We start from the raw sequence: 17,968 nt of genomic DNA on the forward strand, positions 1-17,968 counted from the left end.
GAAAAATAATAATTGGAGCAGCTGCAAATGCATTCTTTGTGCTAAGGATTCAATTATCCATCTTCAAAACCACTTATCCTGGTGAGGGTCACAGAGAAGCCAGAGCCAATTCTGGCAGGCATACACCCAGGACAGGATGCCAGTCCATCACTGAGCAACACACACAGACACAGGGCAATTTAGATTGACCAATCAACCTATCCCACATGTCTTTGGATGGTGGGAGGAAGCCAGAGTGTCTAGAGAAAATCCATGCAGACACAGGGAGAACATGCAAACTCCATACAGACAGGCCCCCAGGCAGCACTCGAAGCTGGGATGCAGGAGCTGTGAGGCAGCAGCACTAACCACCACACCACCAAGCCACCCTGATTCACATATCTATATTGGTATTATCTATCTCTTGGTAGCCTTTCTGATCACTCTCATTCTTGCTAAGTCATCCAGTTTGGAGATATGACCTGATCTGGCAGGGTCTTGGTGGTGCCATACACCTTCCACTTCTTAATAATCGTCTTGACTGTGCCCCAAGGTATATTCAAGACCTTTTAATTATTTTTACCCCCTGATCTGTGCCTTTCAACAACTTTGTCCCAGAGTTCTTTTGGTTTCTCCTTGGTGCTCATGGTTGAGCCTTTGCTTTGAAATGCACAACCCAGCAGAGAGAACTTGTAGGAACTGCAGAATCTATCCTGAAATCATGTGAATCTTTACTATTTTAACACTGGGCTAATTTAATATGGCTCTGTACTCATAATTTAAAGTAGCATGGAAAGTGGAAAGCTACTTATCAATTTTAGCTTTAGCAAATTACTTTTTTCCCAAAGTAGCTGATAGTGTAGCTAGCTACCTTTTTTCAGGAGAAGCTTGTAGCTTTAGATAGCTACTTTTATAAAGTAGCTTTCCCAAAACTGTCTTCCATTACTAAACAAAACTTACCTCAGTATTTACAGCAATTATAATATAAATGGCATGGTAGCTAAAAACCTTTCAGAGTGAAATATATTAAATCCCTTTATTTTGTGCCATCAAAGTGAGACACTGACCATTCTCACAGATGCTTAATTATTGGGTCAGATGGTAACTTAAGCTGCTTCAGTCTATTTTGCATTTTCATGCACACAGTACAAGTTGCATTCATTTCCTTATTGAATTTTTTTGTTTTAATACCCAATGTCTAGATTTCATGTATAGACAAATAATCATTCTGATCCCTTTATTTTCCCACAGCCTACCTGCTGGATGGCATTTCTCTATTTCTGATTGTGAAGGAGATTAGGGTCAACCTTTTTTCCCTGCTGCACCGCTTTCACCGTCACTTTTTAGATACCATTTAATCACGGGAAGACCTTTGAAAATGGAATCAGGTCCCTTGAGCGCTCCACTTTATAAATATTAATCTCTGAGAGCATCAAGGGTCTCATAACCTTTCATTCGCAAAGGTGGTGGTGGGGGGGGAGTAATTTGCCAAATCCAGAATTTTTGCAATTTAATACTCAGCTGCTGGAATTACAATGTTAAAAAAGTAAGAAAAGACCACATAAAATGGGGTAAGGGGTGACCAGTGTCTAATCTATGTAAACTGCTGGAATTAAGTCACTTTGCAATCTGTGGCTACTTGATCAACAATACAGCTGATTGGTAGAAGTGGGATTCGATCATAAACTATTGTTGAATACCAATGCAAATGTGATTTTTTAAACTTTTTGCAAATGCACATACTAATTGTGAGGATGAAGTAAATGGAACACCTGTAGTGACTATTGGTGGGATGCCAAAGATGTTGCAATGGTTCAATTACTTGGTGATTTGCTACAAATAGAGTAATTAGTAATTAGAGCTGGTGAGAATATGTCTCCCCAAAATTGTGCCACTGACGTAACTTCCTTCTCGTTCAGTTTTCATTACAAGCCATCTGTGCTATCCTTCCTTAGTCTCCATTCTCTTCCTTAATACTCGGCTGTTGTTCCTCAGTTGGTTAGGATTGAGCCAAACAGTGATTGGTTTTCACGCTGCACATTAAATTGATGCATTGCTACAAGCCGTAAAGTCAACAACAAAAAAACTATATAAAAAAGTCTTCCTTTCCTTATTAATTTCCTAGGTGGCATTTGAGTTAATCAGCTGGATTGCGGACAACTTTTAGGTCTTCTACTTTGCCAATAACTTTATTAATCCTATGCATTCTGTGGTGCATTAATGATGTGCTTCATATTGTGGTTGTCAGGCCTGTTATTTCAAACCATTAACTTCTCATTACGCTCCCTTTCCTAGCTTTCAATCACAATCTACCTTTGTGAGGAAACAACTCTCTGTCCTGGCACTAATAAAGAGCTTTCCTAATAAAACGGTAGCTGTGTGGATTTAAATAGAAGTAGTGCCATTTGTGTGAAGAGCTTCCCGTGAAATCTAGGCTGATGGCTGGCCTTCCTTGTGTCTGGGCATTTTAAATTATGTTTCCTTTCACAGCTGACCCATTAAAGCCAATTTGCAAACTTGTGTGGCCTCATAATTAGAAGTCAATTACGTTAAGCAGATGCAGAATTGAATAGAATTATGAGTGATGGGCCATTGCACAGCTTTTATTAGGAACAAAATATATAGAAAAAAATATTCACTTGAGTTACATAAAAGGCATAGCAGCTTGGTTGTAAGATATTTATGCTTAAATAAGCCCAAGGAAATGAAATAGGGTTTAATTTTTGCAGTTCTATCTTCTATCCCCCGTCTATAATGCTTGTCATATAAGCAGCACTTGTTTTGGTATGGTTTCCTAAGTTTTGATTTTGCTTTTGATCAACAGAGCAGATGCCAACACATTCAATTGGAAAGGATAAATAATGTCTGTTGTTTTTCACAGCTTTCTCCTAAGCAGCTGCCCATGGGTCCTGTCCTAGCAGCACCTCACAGCCAAAACCGTTGTCATCACTTTTGGGTTTCAGCTGGTCCTGTTTATCAGAGCTCGTCCATATGTTGTGCGTGGCAGACTGCACACAGGGACCAGGCACAGAGGCCTACAGAACAGATTTGAGCACAGTAGGTGGGGTGAGAGTGAATCACTCATCAGACTTTCCTTCAAGTAACAGCTACTTCAGGAGGGCAAATCCAATTCTACATGGAAAGTACAAAACACAATGGCAGAACAAAATAAGTCCAGTGTGGTTTTTGTATTCACTTCATACAGTATTAACCAGTGTGTATGCATGTCTGTGAGTGTGTGTGCAAGTGTTTAAGTGTGCTTTACTGTGTGTGTGTGTGTGTGTGTGTGTGTGTGTGTGTGTGTGTGTGTGTGTGTGTGTGTGTGTGTGTAAAACTACAGTAGGTCCCGCATTTATATCAAGGGCACCAAAACATTTAACCAGAGCTTTTCCTCAAACCAGAGTAGCTTTTCCAGATCAGCAGGGACACACGCACCCGGGGACACAAATGGAAATTGGGCTTCAAGGCATTCAAAACGGAAAACAGGAGACACTTCTTTACACAGAGAGTAGTCATCTGGAATAAACTACCCAGCGATGTGGTTGAAGCTGAAAGTCTGGGAACATTTTAAAATAGTCTGGATAGGATCCTTGGATCACTTAGATATTAATGAACACCAAACAAGCACGATGGGTCGAATGGCCCCCTCTCGTTTATAAACTTTCTTATGTTCTTATGTTCCTATGTTCTTATTTATTCCCCCCAAAAAGTACATTCCAGTAATATATAATTTGCCCCAATTTTTACTGAAAACATCTTACAAAGGAGCTACCCATGTTGCCACAGTAGTAACCAATTTAATAAATTAAATAAATATTGAACATAAAAATAAATGTTTTACTCACTTGCCAAATGGTCTGCCTCTTAGTTGTACATTTAATGTTATGGAGGTTTGTACAACACTTGAACCTCAGTCTCTCTCTCTCTCTCTCTCTGGTTCAAGTCCTAATATAGTGACATGGACTTGACTTGAGTCTTCACTGGACACAGGGGCATGTTTCCTTGCATCTGATATCCACATATATAACATTCGCTCTATATTAACCTGGTCTCTTCCTTGGAGCATTCTGCTGGTGGAATAATGATACCCACAAATGCTACCCATTGTGCTGAATATTATACTTTCCAGTATTTTGCTATCTATATTTAAGATATCTAGCAATATGCCTCAATATGCTTTCACAATTAATAGACCTCAATGTGAAAAATTAGAAACATAATTGTTCTTTTGGCTGGCGGTCACTAAAGAAATGGCAAATAGTTGACACCTACACTCACCTAAAGGATTATTAGGAACACCATACTAATACTGTGTTTGACCCCCTTTCGCCTTCAGAACTGCCTTAATTCTACGTGGCATTGATTCAACAAGGTGCTGAAAGCATTCTTTACAAATGTTGGCCCATATTGATAGGATAGCATCTTACAGTTGATGGAGATTTGTGGGATGCACATCCAGGGCACGAAGCTCCCGTTCCACCACATCCCAAAGATGCTCTATTGGGTAGAGATCTGGTGACTGTGGGGGCCAGTTTAGTACAGTGAACTCATTGTCATGTTCAAGAAACCAATTTGAAATGATTGGACCTTTGTGACATGGTGCATTATCCTGCTGGAAGTAGCCATCAGAGGATGGGTACATGGTGGTCATAAAGGGATGGACATGGTCAGAAACAATGCTCAGGTAGGCCGTGGCATTTAAACGATGCCCAATTGGCACTAAGGGGCCTAAAGTGTGCCAAGAAAACATCCCCCACACCATTACACCACCACCACCAGCCTGCACAGTGGTAACAAGGCATGATGGATCCATGTTCTCATTCTGTTTATGCCAAATTCTGACTCTACCATCTGAATGTCTCAACAGAAATCGAGACTCATCAGACCAGGCAACATTTTTCCAGTCTTCAACTGTCCAATTTTGGTGAGCTTGTGCAAATTGTAGCCTCTTTTTCCTATTTGTAGTGGAGATGAGTGGTACCCGGTGGGGTCTTCTGCTGTAGCCCATCCGCCTCAAGGTTGTACGTGTTGTGGCTTCACAAATGCTTTGCTGCATACCTCGGTTGTAACGAGTGGTTATTTCAGTCAAAGTTGCTCTTCTATCAGCTTGAATCAGTCGGCCCATTCTCCTCTGACCTCTAGCATCAACAAAGCATTTTCGCCCACAGGACTGCCGCATACTGGATGTTTTTCCCTTTTCACACCATTCTTTGTAAACCCTAGAAATGGTTGTGCGTGAAAATCCCAGTAACTGAGCCGATTGTGAAATACTCAGACCAGCCCGTCTGGCACCAACAACCATGCCACGCTCAAAATTGCTTAAATCACCTTTCTTTCCCATTCAGACATTCAGTTTGGAGTTCAGGAGATTGTCTTGACCAGGACCACACCCCTAAATGCATTGAAGCAACTGCCATGTGATTGGTTGGTTAGATAATTGCATTAATGAGAAATTGAACAGGTGTTCCTAATAATCCTTTAGGTGAGTGTATATCTATGTCTGTAATATGAAAACAGGGGTTGCCATGGAATTGCTAGTTCAGATTTTGAACTGGTTTTCCTAACAGCTAGTTGGAAAAAATAAATAAATGTTGTGTCAATATAATCATCCCATCTAATCTCAACAAACAGAATAACATTGGGTTATTATGCTGAAATTGGCATTCATATTGAGATGCATCATTCTCATTGTAGATCCACAGCTCATGTTGCTTCCAGGTAACTTTATTAGATTAATTCCTTTCAATCCTTGAAAACTGAAAGGGCAATACTTATTTATAATGAAGCCTTTTATAGTTGTATAGTTTTTGCCAATGATCAACCTAGAGATAGTTAAAATAAACTAGAATAAATAAAATAACAATTAACACAAGCAAATGTTCAATCTGTGCTGAAAATATAGCAAAAAGTTGAATAATTAAACTTAGATGCATTTCTATTTAGCAATGCAGCCTCTTCTCCCTGACTCTGCCTGTGGGTGATACTAATTTAGAGTTGTTTCAGGTCATATGACATTCCAGAATGAATTGGTTCAAACCTATTATAGGAGTAAAAATGTCTTCCTTTTACACATCAGCAAGAACATATTGTTAACGTAAAAAAACAGGGTACTTGTGGTACCATGAATCCCACAATAACTCAAAAGAAAACAGATCAAGTGTATAGTTACATTGAAACTGGGAGCATATTGTGATTGGAGTGCAGTAGCACTGCCCCTCAAAAACATATAAGCAGAAAGCATAATTCATAGGCTATGATTTAAAAGCCCTCAGGCTATGCTAGTGGGAAAATCCACTAAAGGCACCCTTACTCTTCTTGTCAATATGGTATCAGGTCTTGATTCAGGTATGTTAATAACTCCTTGCAACATGGGTGTCACAGAAATGTCCTCACTTTTGGGCATTTCAAACACTGTCTAAATACATCATGTTGGTTATCTTTCAAGTGATAAAATAAATCTTAAAGGTCAATTTAAGGTGTTCTTAAACAAAGGTGTTCTTTAGGCATCAGAACGGATAGATCATAACACAAATTAAAGATAGCATGAACTTGCTTTAAAAAACAAAACCATGATATATGCCATGTAAAGCTCGTGCTGCCATATTTCAATATTGATTGATGTTTCCTCTGTTTGTAAAAGATCGCTTTTTTCCACCCAGCGCAAGCGGTTTAGCAGCATGCTAAGCTGTGATTAAATTGTTCCGAAGGGCATGCTGCACGCTTCAATTTGAAGTCTGAATGATTTCAGTTACAGTGGCAGCACTGATGACAAGCTATAAAAGTCTGCAATCAATTTGTGTCTATATAAAAAGCACCTTGAGGGGAGGAGAGAGGGGGCTGTTTTTCACTTTGTAAAACCCCACACAATCTCCCGTGCTCCTGTCCACCCACCCACGCAGTCGGCAGTTAGTCATCACTCCATCTCCTCTCCACTGTCTAATAAGTTTAGTGGCCTTTCAGCTCATAGTTCGGATAAGGCTTTAGGTGACTCTTTTTAATCCTAATTAGATTTTCTTTTCAGTTTTCCTTGTTATCTTGAGTGTTTTTTATTCCTGTTCACTGAATGAACTGCAACCTACATGCAATGCAACTAGAATCTGATAGCCAGACACATTGTGCTTTAAAAAGGGGGGAAGAAATCTATTTATCTGCCTTGTTTTTTTCTCAACATAAGAGAATATGTGATTCTCTGATTCTCTGGTGTGAAAGGAAGATCTGAAAATAGAAATGCCTAGGATGGACAACAAGACATGAAGATACATTAAATAATGTAAGAAAATAAAAACTGAGTTAACTCCCTTAGTGCATCAACATTATCATATCAAAGTATTTAAATACTTATTAAGTGACTGTCCAGTCTGAAATATATAATAAAGCTGATAAATTATTATATTTGTCACACAAAATTTGCTTAGTCTAGGTGCTGAAAGACTGTATTTCTGAGGAATGTACTGAATGTTTTTTCCCTTGAAAAATTCAGAGAAAATTCTTCTGTCAATGCCAGACAATTTCCAGTTTGTTTGTTTTGTGAACTCTCAGTTTTATTGATTTATTTCTTTGCTTTTTGTTCCCCCAAGAAACACTTTATTGAAAAACCTTTGTTAAATGAAACATTGCTGAGATTTGCCTATAAGCTTTATTAATGTAGAATTGCCATAACTCCAGCTCATTATATAAGCCAGTGGGTAATGTGTTCATGATTGAAGGGCCAGTGTTACACCTGTGACCCCTCAGTTCTCTGCAGATCCCCCCACCCCCCTTCCTCTCCAGTACAATCTGCTGTTGCTGGTTGCCTGGCCCACCACCTCTTTTCCATTTCAAAATATCCTGGCCCTGCACAGGGCAGCAGACACTGGGGAGGACACTTTAGAGTGCATTGTAGCCTTCAGCTCTCACTTTCTCAAGCTGTTTTTCCATTTGGAGAACAACACAGCCCCCTCTGAAGAGTGCCATCTCAAGAGTCCCTCCCCACTCCCTTTCACTGTGGATTTGTGTTATCACCCCTCTCTCTGTCAGCATAACTAACATTTGGAAAACATGAACTATGCTTGTACAAACATGATCTTAAAATGTCTTGGTAATTCATGTTCATGTCACTTCCAAAAAAGGGTGCTAATCATCTGTCCACTTACCCAGAAATTATTTCACTGCCAAAATAGCTCAAGTTCTGTCAGCCCAAACTGTTGCTTAAGCCGGTTTCGAGTTTTATAGATAAAAGGAAAATTAAATTGAGAAAAAGTCAAAACTTCAGTCCTAATAGTTGAGAACATAGATGACACCAGTTAAACAACCAAACAACCAAACCAAACAAAGCCACAATGGATAGCACGAGCACAAGCTATCATACATTATTACATTAAAGGCAGTCATATTTACCCATTCATTCTAGCATTAATGTATTAAATGTATTCTCTATGTTGTTATCAATACCAATATATATATATATATATATATATATATATATATATATATATATATATATACATCTCATAGGTAGATAGCATTCATTCATTTCAAAAGCCGTGAATGGATATTATGTATTTGTACAGATTCTTAATTTTTTTGTACAGATTCATTTTTAGATCATGCACTGAAGAAGTGATCAAAATGGGAAAGTTAGGTTTTCCTACATGATGAAGAGATTTTTCAGAATAATAACCCCCTCAAACCATTTGTTTTGTGGATCTTCGCCATGATCTTTCCTCATCCCACGGGGTACTTTCATTTACAGGAGAATAAAGATTCATAATTAAATATGTGTTATGACAGAGGCGCATGAGCTGCTTTGTTATGAAGCTTTTCACTCAGGGGATCACTATCTGATCACAGACTCTAAGCCTATTCTTTTGCATCTCAGATTTCAGGCCCCACAATGCAAGAGTAATTAACTTCCCACTCTCTGAAAGATCGTTAACATCTGCTTGTATTAATGGAATATATTTATATATTAAATACACTCAATATACAAGGATAGGTTGAAGGGGTTTCAAACGGCAAAGGTCACTTCCATTATGGCAGCTGGAAATCTTGGCTATAGTCAAGGAGCCAAAACCTTCTGGATTGTTATGTTTTTCCTCATTTCTTCTTTTTGGTAAGCCACAACTTGTGGGCCTTGGACAAACAATGTGTGCTGTTGACAATTTTTCAACACTAGAGATTACTTTCAGCATCTATTTGCAAAAGTCCCTTCAGTGTTCTCTGGCACCAAATATCAAGTAGCATCTGTGGCAAACCTGTCACCACAGACTCCTTGAATGCAGCTGAGTATTTACCAGACAAAGCCACAGGAGTTACTCGTGACTTAGAGCAGTACATTGACAGACAATCTGACTGTTCCCCTTTCAAAAATGACAACTGTGAAGCTTCACTGAGAATCGACGAATGCCACAGACAGGATTCAACCATATTATGAAGATAGTAATCTAGCTGAGCCCTTTATCCAATGCAATGTGCTTAGTTTTTCAAGCACAGATACGCCATGTACTGTAGCTCCATAGCAGTATAAGGATAACAACATGACTATAAGAAAGGAGAGATCAGATTTGTCTACGAGTGTAATGGAAACAGGTGTGTCTTCATGGGGTGTTGGAAAATGGTGAGTCGCTGTGCAGTCCTGATGCACATGGACATCTCATTCCTCCACTGCAGGCCAAGAGAGGAGTAAGAGCGAGCCCAGGCTGTCAGACATGACTAATTGACCCGTAGAGAAGGAACAGAGAGGGTGAGAGGGGATTTAAGCAGAGCCAAGAGACTGGAGATGGGAAATAGCAGAATGGTAGAATAAGCGGGGGGTAAGGACAAAGGTCTTTATTTTAATACAGGCAGGGATGGGAAACCGCCCTAAAGAAACAGAGCAGTAGTATGAGATGTAACATCTGTAACCTTTACTGAAAGGGATTTAATTGAGATGTGATTGAGTTCAGCTAAAGGGGGATGAAAAGGAGTTATGTTAAGGCCACATGTCTCTTCACTAGGCTTAGCATGGAAATTACTAACAGAGAGCAAAACCGCACATTAAATGTAATGATTTTCAGGCTAAGAATGTGAATCCCAGTTTCAGAAAATGCCAATTTTTGTTTGAATCATTGAATCAATCTCTGTGGATGCTGAACACCTTTGCCATAGCAGATTCACAGCTTACTTTTCCTCTGGTGCAGAACAACAGTTATGGAATATGGAGTGAAAGAAATTGAAGATTCCACCCTTTTCTTAAGGAAATTCTCCCTACCACGGAATTGCAGACAGAAATGCCTGCCTTGATGTCAATTTACCTAACAGTGGTTAGAACTCACCCTGGTCCCATATCCTCAACAGTGAAGAGACATTCACAAGAACTGTCAAAAGTATCCAATGTTCCTCTCATGGTATATGAAAAGATTTTTGCGATGTTGTGTCAATGGTCAAAAGTGTGTACTGACCATCTGGGACATACTGAATGAAGTCCCAGTTAGAATGAGGGTGTTTAGAGTCCTTCCTGAGAAGCGATAGTTTCCTTCTTTCTTCTTGACTAGAATGACAGGAGCTGCCCAGGGTTAACAAGAAGGCTTCATAAGCCTCTGTAAGGCTCTGATGCATGTCAGCAATATGCTCCTTAATGATTCTTCTCTTCTCAGGAGAGAGCTTGGTTCATTTGTGTGTTTACTCAAGTCTGACATTATTCCCTGGTTTAAAGAGGAAATTGTTACATGGTTCATAAAGTGACTGTTTCTATTTGTGCTCGAATTGACGTCTTGGGATGTGACGGTTGTGGACTTACACAACTGAGACCTATTTAAAGGATGTTTCTGAGCAGAGACTAGCTTTGTGTTAAAAAGGAAACATATTCTGCCATCTGACAACTAAAGTTTCATTAGGACCTACAAACGGGCAAAAAGGTGTTGTTGTTTTCTATATCTCAAAAACATCCTTTAAAGTCCATTAACTAAGAAAAAATACGATCTAAACAGATCAGTGGGCAGGAATGAAACTGCTAGACATATATTATAAAGGAGCTATAAAGGGTGTTTCAACACAATCATTCAACACAATCATTCATCCTTCCAACACATACTCAAGACACATCTTTTCAGACAGTACTTGTAATATTAGTCCTTTAAATCCCTTTTAGATAGCACTTCACAGCATTTTATAATGCTTCTTGTGTTACAAATACTTGTATTATTGTTTGATTCCTCCTTGCTCCCTTTCCCGTAGCCCTTGACTGTGACCTTACATCTTGACAGCACTTATACGCTTTTACCGTCCAGGATGTATGACCTCACTTACTGTACTTACCTGTGTAAATTGGAAGTTGTTAAATGTATTATATTTTGAATTTCTCTTTTTAATGTAAATTTGAATTTGTAATGCTTGATGCCTTGTACTTACCTGTATTCTTGCACTTTGTATTGCACTTATGTTGTAAGTCACCCTGGATAAGGGCGTCTGCTAAGAAATAAAAATAATAATAATTGAAGACTCTGTATAGGAATGTTGAAGAAAGTGTTTTGTGATAATTATATAATGTTTTATATTAATACTAGCATTAGAAATAGCTTGTATACAAACTGAGCAGATTAGCTTTAGCAGGCTAAGCAAAAGGTCAACAAGGTTTATTTGTAATTAAAGATCACACAGTGCCGAAATAGCCTACAGCTGTTTTGTTGAAAATCTGTTTGTGACTTAATCGTTTCTCCAGATAGGTGTTACAAAAGGTGCTGGGAGGGGTGATTGGTGTTGCCTATTAATTGGTGTTATTTATTATGTTTATTTTATTACGGAGTTTGTGGGGTTTTATTTTCACTTGTTATTACTTTTGTATTTGTTATATTGCTTGTTAATTTTCACTTGATTTGCTTTGCTTTTTTCACTTAAATGTTTTCACTTAAAGGCAACATTCTCACCAACTGCAGACACCAATCAAGGACACACCCGTCTGATTGGGCAGTGTCCCCCACTCCTTTAATTAGCACAACTGTTTTCATTCATCTCCTGACCCCTACTGAAGGGCACCGGCTTTAAAAAGAGTGCAGAGAGCAGGAAGAGGAGAGACCTGTGATTGAGGAGGAAGGAGGAAGGAGGAAGGAGGAAGGAGGAAGGAGGAAGGAGGAAGGAGGAAGGAGGAAGGAGGAAGGAGGAAGGAGGAAGGAGGAAGGAGGAAGGAGGAAGGAGGAAGGAGGAAGGAGGAAGGAGGAAGGAGGAAGGAGGAAGGAGGAAGGCACAAGAGCACTATGGGGAGCCAGGCAGGAGGGTGTGCGACAATGGGGAACAAGCCTAGAAGACAGCCTTGAGGAACAGAGGAAGCTGCAGATGGGAACAGGGGAATTGTTCATGGCAGGATAAGTACTCCGATGTCTTCTGGGAAAACTCTCCTTGGTTTTGAAGGAGTTTTGGCTGATTGCTGTGCATCCTTCCTGGCTGCCTCTGCATAATGTGTGGTATCCTGAGGAGAAAATGAAAGTTAAGTTGAGAAGAGATACTGGACTGATTTCCTATTTTTCCTACTTGCCTGACAGGGCTGGTAGAGACGGTATGGTCAGCTGGGCCTGAGACGGAAAGCAGTGCACCTGTGGAGAGACACGCTGGGGAAAAGGATAGTGGAGGGACGTGAATGGGGGGGAAAATAACCACTGTAGTGTGTGTGGTTTCACTTACCCGGCCTCAATGACGCGTTCCCTCTGAATGTCCTTTCCTAGTTTCTCTCACCCTGCCTAGAATTGGTGGCACTGCAGAGCCTGGCCCAGGGGCTGACCCAGTAGGAGGGGGGCATCGTACTGCCAAGCCTCCTAGGAATCCACCTGCCAAGAACTTGAATGGACATTGGTGACGAAGTCTCCTTGCAGCAGATTCGCACCTTAATTCCTGGACTTGGATTTTGGGGGGGGGCGCAAGACAGGCTTTACTTTTAGAATAGTTTTATTGGGGATTTTTTTTTTTAGGATTAGTTTTAGTAGTTTAGTCTTTTACACATTTCCTTTTTTTTTATATTGATTGCATATTGCAATTGCCTGTTATTAAAGGCGGTTTTAGTGTTTCTGATTCTGGGTAATCGGGCCTCTAGGCCGGTGAACTTTGTGCCCTGCCTGGCAACCATTGTAATTCTAAATATTGACTCTGTGGTGTGTACATTTGGGATCTTGCTAAAGCCTGCATGGGGAGAGGGGGGGAATAGTGAGACCCCCTCCTCACTGGATTAGAAATAGGGGTGGCGTGGTCATGTGATGGTGACAATTGTTCCCCCCTTTGTCATCGTCGCATAGGCACAAACTGTTTCTGTTAATGAGCGATTGACACTCGGTAAATGACAACCGTGGGATCGCATCTTCCTAGTGCACATCGAAGAAAGACATCTGCTTTTTAGATCCATCACCTCTTCATCGGAAGACAGATTGTAAACAGACTCGGACTTGTACCTTCTAATTGGATGAACGACCATAAGATTTCACGTCACTTTCCTATAAAGCTGCACTCATATTTGTAAACATTAAGTTCTCACTGAAGGAATTTCCTGATGTGGGGCTTCCGAGCCGGCTTGATTAAAGTTCTATTTCCTTCATCTTGACGACTTCTCCACTTATGTCTGAGACGGATCTACAATAATAATTGAACACCTAAGTTATCAGAAGCAAGATTTTACAAGCTTCAGAACAGCTCAGATTTTATTTATACCTTTTATTTATATATTATTTATAGAAATCATTCAATTTTAGTATAGGCTAGTTAGTAGCAACATATCAGTGCCCTGTTGCTATGTTGCTCCAAAGTGGTTGTTGTTGTTAGGGAGAGTGTCATTTAAAAAACAGCAGTCTACTTTTTCACACTTTATTGGGATTTGCAAGTGCCTTTCAAGCGGAGTTGTAACATTTGGATTCAATGAGTTGAAAGGCATTTGGGGGTGGTTCAATTCCATAACCATACCGTAACAGCAGAGTAGTGCTAATTGACTGCATGCAAGACGTTCTTTTTGTTTTATCATCTCAATGTCAGACAAAGCTTTTAACAATATCTACCAAATATGTGCATTTAAATTTTGCAGCACAACAGTAACTGTGTTAAAGAAATGGAAAAATGTAAAAATGTAACAGAATTTGGTATAAATATGATGTACAGTCTGCTTTGGTGCTCAGCAGTTTATGTCAGGCCATTAATCCTGTATATATAGATATAAACAAACAAACAAGACATTTTTTCTTTACAAAGATCACAGAATTGTACATTGTTTCTCACACAGCAGGCCTTTCTCCTCACCTAGCAACTAAGCCAAACCACAGCATGTGGTAAAGCGTGGATTTATGCTTCTGTATACAATATACAAATGCCTTTGTGTTTCTGAGAGTTCTTCTTTCCTTTTAGGAAATGTCACCATCTTGTGTCTGACACTTTCAGATGGGCAAAGGAAATTACATTCACCCCACTCTACTTCACTGACTGTCTGGTCAAAACAAACAGGGTGTTTCAAATCGGGGTCCCTCAATGACATCATGCTCTAGTCTCTTCCGTCCGCTCTGCGAAAGCCCCATGACTGACATGGGCCTTTATCAGCAGTAGCAGCTGTGCTATTCCTTATCATTCTTCTTTATATTATTATTTAAGAGCTGTCAGACATGTCCTGCTAAGACTGCCTGCCCTATGTGTAGAGGGATGGCGAGATGTGCGACTGCCGAGAATTGTGAATTTGAGGAATGCACACTTCACCACAGGGGCCTTGAATCAAAATGAAGTCTTGAGCTGTGCTTCAGCTCACTAAATTAATTTATTTAATTTTGTCTTTTACTTGCAAACTCGCCCTTGCTAGTGAATTGTCAAGCGTTGTCTCCACTGCCTCCCACTTAAATGTCAAGACCACCTTTAATACTCGCAAGCCTTCATACCTTCTGGGGTCCTTGGAAGCACATAATGGAAAAACATCCACAGTCAATGGCCTTGGAACGCAAGTGGCATTCTTGTTATATAACATACTTTCTATCTGTATGTTTCTGAACTCTGAATGTTGCTTACCTTTTCGTTGATAAGCAGTTGTATCATATGCTTCTGGAGGTTTCCCAGTGCATAAAAGCTCTTTGTCTGGACTGCGTCAGTGACATATTAGAAAATAATAGCAGCAGAGAAGAGCTGTCAACTCCGGGAACATTTGTCGAGAGAACTGCATTTTATTGATATCTTTCAGAAGCAGCAGAAATAAATTCAAAAGCTGCCAGACATATACATCAAGGGAATGAAAGGATGGGGAGAATAAATGTGAATTTCCTCAAATATTTTGTTCTGTTCAAAGCCAAACTTTCACAGATATAATGGACGCAGATACATTTTCAATCAGGTACAGGTCACCTGTTGCATTTCCAAGCAACACATTCCTTATCACAACTAAATAACATATAAAGTAATTAAATAGGTTTGTTAAGCTTAGAGAGACAAATTAAAAATATCCCTGCCTTCAATTTTGTTATATTTGACTTATGATCTTTAAAGCCTTCATCTTCACTGACATATAAGTATGTAAGCATTAATTTTAACTATTAATTTAGGGATCTCATCAGCATACTACATGTTTGTTGCTCTTGGACACATTACATCAAGAAACTGGACCACCTTATCTCAAGACATTAACCTGCTGATCAGTATAATCCACTCTGACCAAAAATGAACACCGAACAATATGACATGACAGCAGCACAAATGGGGGTTGGTTCCATAAGATTTTAAATAATGTTATAAAAATAATAGCTGCTTATTGTGTACAAATAAAATTAAAGAACCTCAAAAACAAGTATGTTTTGCATTAAAACATAATACAATTACACTAGCTCTTTGCCTATTTTGTTATTTTCCTTTATCCAATAAAAAAGATAAGAAGTGTCTCAATCAACTAAAATACTTTTACCTTTTTAGCCAAAGAGATTGTCAACTCAATGGGAGTGTCAACAGAATCCCTAAACATTAAGCTGTCTTTATAAATAAAATAGACTCCCCCCTCTACTTCAGGGGCTCTACTGGAGGGGAGGACACCCTCTCCCTCTGCCGTGGAAGTAGTTGACTAAATGCATTATGCCCTGAATTGGATGGAAGTGGGTGGACTGTTTTCCAGAATTTACACCTCCTACCTTGGTCTGTGGCCACATGGGAAGCATCATGTCACATAGATATTCCTTAGACTTACACATATCTAGGTAATGCTGCTGCCCAACTGTCCAAGTGTCAGTTCTGTTTGATGAATACATATTTTTTAAAGTCTTGCTTTTTGTACATATACTACTGCTGTATGGTTCTGTTACGTAGGGTAACACACTTTCTCTACTTAGGAGGTTTGGGGACCTCAGACTCAAACTTAACTTTATACTCCAATCTTGGAGTCTCTCCCCACACAGGCTCTCAGCAGATCCCAGAGCACCCACAATGGGCATGTAAGCGTAAAACAGAATTCTTTATTTTACTCTGCACTCTGTTAAGCAATGTGACATCAACACTGGTAAAGTCACCTTTATTTAACTAGGTGATTAAAAATACAGATCTAAAATATCAACAACAAAGAAAACCAAATAAACAGTAATTTCTACCTTAAAACCTATTCTAAAGCTACATAAAAATGAACTAAGCTAAAACTAAATCTAACTACAATGGAGGATGACAAGATACAGTGAGGGAAAAAAGTATTTGATCCCCTGCTGATTTTGTACATTTGCCCACTGACAAAGAAATGATCAGTCTATAATTTTAATGGTAGGTGTATTTTAACAGTGAGAGACAGAATAACAACAAGAAAATCCAGAAAAACAAATTTCAAAAAAGTTATAAATTGATTTGCATGTTAATGAGTGAAATAAGTATTTGATCCCCTATCAATCAGCAAGATTTCTGGCTCTCAGGTGTCTTTTATGCAGGTAACAAGCTGAGATTAGGAGCACTCTCTTAAAGGGAGTGCTCCTAATCTCAGCTCGTTACCTGTATAAAAGACACCTGTCCAGAGAAGCAATCAATCAATCAGATTCCAAACTCTCCACCATGGCCAAGACCAAAGAGCTGTCCAAGGATGTCAGGGACAAGATTGTAGACCTACACAAGGCTGGAATGGGCTACAAGACCATCGCCAAGCAGCTTGGTGAGAAGGTGACAACAGTTGGTGCGATTATTCGCAAATGGAAGAAACACAAAATAACTCTCAGTCTCCCTCGGTCTGGGGCTCCATGCAAGATGTCACCTCGTGGAGTTTCAATGATCATGAGAACGGTGAGGAATCAGCCCAGAACTACACGGCAGGATCTTGTTAATGATCTCAAGGCAGCTGGGACCATACTCACCAAGAAAACAATTGGTAACACACTACGCCGTGAAGGACTGAAATCCTGCAGCGCCCGCAAGGTCCCCCTGCTCAAGAAAGCACATGTACAGGCCCGTCTGAAGTTTGCCAATGAACATCTGAAAGATTCAGAGGAGAACTGTGTGAAAGTGTTGTGGTCAGATGAGACCAAAATCGAGCTCTTTGGCATCAACTCAACTCCCCGTGTTTGGAGGAGGAGGAATGACCCCAAGAACACCATCCCTACCGTCAAACATGGAGGTGGAAACATTATGCTTTGGGGGTGTTTTTCTGCTAAGGGGACAGGACAACTGCACCGCATCAAAGGGACGATGGACGGGGCCATGTACCGTCAAATGTTGGATGAGAACCTCCTTCCCTCAGCCAGGGCATTGAAAATGGGTCGTGGATGGGTATTCCAGCATGACAATGACCCAAAACACACAGCCAAGGCAACAAAGGAGTGGCTCAAGAAGAAGCACATTAGGGTCCTGGAGTGGCCTAGCCAGTCTCCAGACCTTAATCCCATAGAAAATCTGTGGAGGGAGCTGAAGGTTCGAGTTGCCAAACGTCAGCCTCGAAACCTTAATGACTTGGAGAGGATCTGCAAAGAGGAGTGGGACAAAATCCCTCCTGAGATGTGTGCAAACCTGGTGGCCAACTACAAGAAACATCTGAACTGTGATTGCCAACAAGGGTTTTGCCACCAAGTACTAA

The sequence above is a fragment of the Amia ocellicauda genome, chromosome 12 (genome assembly GCF_036373705.1).
Source record: "Amia ocellicauda isolate fAmiCal2 chromosome 12, fAmiCal2.hap1, whole genome shotgun sequence".
In the NCBI taxonomy this organism is placed as follows: Eukaryota; Metazoa; Chordata; class Actinopteri; order Amiiformes; family Amiidae; genus Amia; species Amia ocellicauda.